Source organism: Clytia hemisphaerica, unplaced genomic scaffold, assembly GCF_902728285.1.
Source record: "Clytia hemisphaerica strain Z4C2 unplaced genomic scaffold, Clytia hemisphaerica genome assembly, whole genome shotgun sequence".
Taxonomy (NCBI): domain Eukaryota; kingdom Metazoa; phylum Cnidaria; class Hydrozoa; order Leptothecata; family Clytiidae; genus Clytia; species Clytia hemisphaerica.
The window spans coordinates 53,367-58,931 of NW_027103294.1; the positions used below are offsets into that span (position 1 = coordinate 53,367).

The 5,565-nt window shown below is 34.5% G+C and overlaps 1 long non-coding RNA gene across 1 annotated transcript; it reads left to right on the forward strand.

Annotated features, from left to right (window-relative positions):
- The first annotated feature begins 1,199 nt into the window (after positions 1-1,199).
- Positions 1,200-3,807, forward strand: LOC136810696 (uncharacterized). The gene is made up of 4 exons (XR_010847141.1): positions 1,200-1,244; positions 1,913-1,995; positions 3,212-3,313; positions 3,594-3,807. It is a non-coding gene; the product is annotated as an uncharacterized lncRNA (long non-coding RNA).
- Positions 3,808-5,565: the final 1,758 nt, after the last annotated feature.

A 5,565-nucleotide genomic window follows, 5' to 3' on the forward strand; every position in this document is an offset into this window, starting at 1 on the left:
TGATCTCTAAAAATATCCATGCTATTAGTTGATTTGTTCTTGAGTCTGTCTGCGTCCTCCGTTAAAAGACCAAATACAGCAACCTTCACAAAGCCACAAGACAAACAGTTGGCCAGACTCTCTGCCATGATTATTAATTGACTACAAAGTTTACAATTACAATTTTTATTTTATTTTAACTACGTAAAGAATGGTATAAACATAATTATTTCAGTCAAACAATCTTGAAATGAGAGAGAAAGGATGATGAAAATAAAATAAAAGTGCTATTTTCCCAGCTGTAGTAGATTGAAGTTGTCTGATTTTCACAAAAAAGCATAACAACACAACATATAAACCTTACTGAGAGTGTAAAATTAAAAAATAAGCTTTAACATGAGAGATTCCAAGAAAAAAAAGGAGATTTCTAAGAAATATCTTGGACCGACCATTTTCTCAAAAATCCTTTTGTTTATGAAAGAGCGGGAATTTTGTTCAAGAATTATGTGCAAGAAATTTTTCCCGCCTCAAAATTAAAGCGATTTGATTGGACGATTTGAAAGAATGAAAGACCGGTCTGGTCATGGAATTACACTTTTTTCATAACAAACCTAAAAATCACAGAACAAATGGAAAAACTTATACCGGGGGTAAGTATTTTGATTTTCGCATGACAAAATCTTTAATAAACATAGATATAAGTGGTATCAACAGAAAGCTTGTGAAATTTACTATCTGGCCATGTTTTTATATAATTTAATCGTGCACTAGAGCTCGAGAAATGCTGTAATCAGTTCCAGCTGACCAATATTTTCGCTGCTAAAATAGCTCTGTGACCCCCTGAAAGCATTTTATGTCTAAAATAAAGGTCGGAACAGGGTAGACCTCATTACAGCCGAACTTCCAAGACCAAAACAAGCCCTGTAAGTTAATTTTCCATCATGCGATTTATATAAAACCTACTTTTAGAGCTTTGATAGATTTTTTCATTTTTGTAAGGGATAAGAGTGTACTTATTGGTCTTCTTCATTTAAAAACGTCTCTCTGGGTATCATGGATACATATCCAACCGTTCTGAATGGATTTCGAAGGCAAAAAACCTTGATTTGAGCCCACACAATTCAGTAGTCCTGAAGCGCTCAGATTTCGCCCGAAACTAGACCGCGCGCCCTTATTTCACTTGAGGACTGCGCACGCGTCAATCCAATTTTTTTTGTTTTGATTTTAGCGACCACGGAAAATTCACTCTCCTCCGTAAAAAAACGGTAGGTAAACATCTGGTACTCATAAGGAAACATAGCAGAAAAACGGTAGGTAAAGAACTCCTTTTAATCATTACTTCTTTTCCTATTGATGAATTTTTGTGAAATTTTCAGGAGAGACTTATAAAATTATCATTGATATCATGTTCAAATATCTAAATCATTCTCTTTAAAGGAGAGAAAAAAATTCACAATGTTTACATTCCTCTAACCTTTCACAGTAATAAAAGTGCGCATTTTTACCTACCATTTTTACCCGCCTGCAATGGAGTACCGTGAAGATAGCGAGACTCCTAAACGGTGTATTCATAGAAGGCTACTGAACTACAATGTCACCTAAAATAATGAAAGGTTTCCTAATCATTTTTGATGTTTCTTAGATGTTTCTACATGAGGTAAATAATGTTTGTCAAAAAAATTTGCATTAAATTGTTCAAAAATTGATTGCCAACCTACCCATATGCAGATCATTATTTTCTGATTTATTTAAGTAGAGTCATCTTAGGGAGATAAATAACAGCCATTTGTTTATCTCTAGTCAAACCCATATTGAAAAAAAGAGTATAACCTAGGGCAACAGGCTTGTCAACAGCCAAGGATTTAGAAATCTTAGTTGACAAATGCAAAATTTGACTCAAACTTTAATAAAATTTTTAATTTTTATCTATTAGAAGTTCAGCTTTAGGATTACCAGATAAAAAGACCGGACGAGTAAGACCTGCGTTAAATCCATTCATCATTAATGAATTATCAAGTAAGTAAAATGCTTTCCTCTACAAATGACGATTGAAAATATAATTCCTTTATGTCACCTTTATCCTAATTTCAGCTGATTTTCTGATACAGAAAAGACAAGTCAAATTTAACTAATTGTCCCAATTTAATTTAATTTTAGAGAATTAAATTTAATTTAGACATTAAGTTCATCCTCTAGATTTGCTGAATTTGAAATAGCAGGGTCCGCCAGGCCTGTAGGACAATGAATAATTTTGTCTCACCTAGGAGGGAAAAGGCAATTTGTTTTTTTAATCTTAGCCTTCTCAAATGTCATTGAACGCATAAGAAAAAAATATCTATTTTTAATCATGTTAATATTCAAAACAAAAAAAAATTTATTTTGCAATTTTGATAACTTCAATTACAAAGGAGCCCCCCCCAGCAGATCCTCAATTCGAAATTCACGCATTCACGCAAATTTTCTTCGAGTTTCACGCAATCGGAAAATTTTTTAGGAAAAATCAGGGAAACTTTGACTTTCAAACTATGACTTGGGCAGAAATCAAATTTCTTGCCATATATTGGATAATCCAAGATTTTCTCATGAAAAATCTTAAATGTTACGGAAATCGTGAATTTTTTTAGAAGAAAACTGCTATGGAAAATCCATCCACAGGGGGAGGTAACGGACTATAACTTAAACCGCCCAAATATGGCAGAAGAAAGGAAGGATAAAACTGGATAAAATTCAACAATTATTTAAGTTTCCAACTCATAATAATTGGAAAATTAGGAAAAATTATCAGTCAGCTGGGCAGCGTGAACACAAGTTACTTGCGATTGTGGCCTTAGGATGCTAGTGTAGGTTGTGAACATTTCATTTTGTTGCTTTTTATTGCTACGTTGTTTAAATCTAAAAAACAGCCGTGCTCCCTTGTTTGATAGCCCGCACAAACCTTGCATTTTCGTAGAGTTATTTTTCTCTGAAGAAAGTCCAATCACATTTTCCATGACACGTTTGAGTATGAACAATTCTTCCTAGTTTAATACCAAATCACTTAAAATATTCCTTTTTCATTGCACAAACATTTATAGAAATTTTGCTGAGAATTCATTTTAGTTTCTTCTCCTGGTAAACACCATCTTTATTCCAGTTATGCATCAAGGTTTTGTACTTTCAGAAGTTGACAGAGGACTAATAAAAATAAAGACTTACCTGAATGATTATTTATCATGATTTTGCTCAATTTTAGCATATACAACAAGGAGGTGGCCATTTGGTTCAGCAGGAGGATGCAGAGAAACTGATGTTACCAAAGTCATCAATGTCAAGTGTAACACTGCACGAAAGCCATGTAAGTAGTTCATTGTAGATGATAAAAGAGATATTTGTAGATTGCTGCAGTTTTATTAAAAATTGGAAATTTCTGACTTCGATTCACGGCTTCGCTTCTTGGGGAAAGAAGTAGATCACGTTTGTTTGTTTTGGTCAATCGTTCCATTTTGTGTACTTTACAGAATGTTTTATAAGGGGTCTTTTACAGAACGCAATAAAAAGTCTAATGCACAATGTTTATTTTGCCAAACAGTAGCGCATTTTCATTTGCAGTATACGCGGGATTTTTTCTCTTTCAGCTTCAAGCAAAAAGTCGAACGCGGATGACGAAGCGGAAGAATAACACCGCCCGCCTCAGAAACCACCCGTCCGCCCGTGAGATCGCGGTTTACCATTCGTTTGCCTTTTATCTTTTATTAGCGCTGGATCATTTGGTCTGTAATTATTTTTTTAAGGAGATTTCATTCTCTTTTTATTAATTCGTGAATCTCAAGAAACTTACAGTGAAATTGATATCGTTGTTCTTTTATTTGATCACCTGAATGGTGTTTTTTATTCTGGAACATCGGAAAACATCACATACTAAAACTTCGAAAATTTGCATACTTGTATTTGATTTTGAATGCATATCTGATGCATACTTGCAAGTATGGTTGGTCTCAAAAGCATTCTTGATTTTAGTATGCAATCAAAACAAGGATGCAAATTTTCAAGTGTGCAATTCCTCAAGTACGCAAATATTTCAAGTATGCATTTTTTTGCATTCTTGGATTTAAGTATGCATTTGAGACAAAGCATACTAAAAATTTGCATCCTAAATGCATTCTTGGAACATACTTGGGCATATTTTTTCTTAAGGGAACAGACAATGTACTTTTGGACGTTCTTTCAACCCCACGTGAAGCAAAGGAATGGACCTACTGCAGGCAGCTTGGCTGAAAGTTACTGTCCCTTTGTTTCATAAAATGTAAGTCACATGTAAAGGTTATTAAAATCTTCTAATTTCTTCAATATTAAACTGTTTTTGCATTAAAGTTTGTAGGGTGGGAAAACAACTCAGGATTGACTCAAAAATACTGGTCGCCCTCTCGAAACAAAAAGTTCCTATGCAAAACTTTTTTTCCTACATTCCTTGTATGACAAACGTGATAGCTCTCCTTTTTTTATTGTGAGAATGCCTTTTAAATGCAGCAACATACCTTCTAAAATCTTTTATTCCACCATTGGTAGCAGAAATCTTGAGAATAGGGAATTGGGTAGTCAGTCCAAGGTGCTGACAGGCGCTCATTGAAACAGCCTATAGTTGCAATAATAGGCCTCAAAGCCTCATGCACCCTATAGCCCTATAGGTGAACAAACATTTTAGCAAACAATATCTCACACAAAAATAGAAAAAAATCACACAAAACCTGAAAAAAAAAAAGACTGTCTAACACAGAATCAGAAGTTGGACGAGAACCCGGTTCGGCGTGCCGCGACGGGACGGACGCACGGGAAGAAGAAAAGTAGAAAATGAATAACTCCGATGTTAATTCCTCACACATTATAATGATTAAAAAAAACAAAACAATTTTACAATTTGAAAATATATAAAAATTCTTCAACGTTTTTCCCATACTTCCTAAAACAGTCCGGAAACCTGGAAAAACACTTGACAACTTGCTTCTTCAAGAAAGCATTTGAAGCTCCCTGGTTCCACTAGCCTGGGAATCCAAGCTCATAATTTTAGAAAAAACAAAAAACACCTCACCTCACAAAGTTCTAAAATTATAGAGCTTGGTGCAGGTAGATTAGTCTGACACAGAATGTTATAAACAGTCTGTTTGTGAACCCTTGTTGACAGACTTTCTGAACTTTGGAAACCCAGGCAAACACACATAATCAACTTACCATAAAAACTCTTTCACAAGCTCTAAAGACGTAATCGATCTCGAATGGTTACCAGTTTCGGCAGCTTTGCAATATATCAAGGACTTAAAGTGACGAACTTTTCTAAGTATTTGACGTATATTCAAATGACGGAAAATGAGCGTTTAACTTTGTTAATAAGATATTCTTTTCTTTTGTACATATATGTAGCCAAATGACCCCTCTAAGCTGTTTCACCAGTTTCACCAGTTTCACGTATTTTCTTATACATATATATAGCCAAAAGCACACGTTTATGTAACTAGTAAACGATACATATCAGTTTACGCTGTTATTGTATGGTTGATAGTCCATCAGTATACGCTGCTCCTTACTGCTTCGAGAGCAAGCGGTAACTGATAC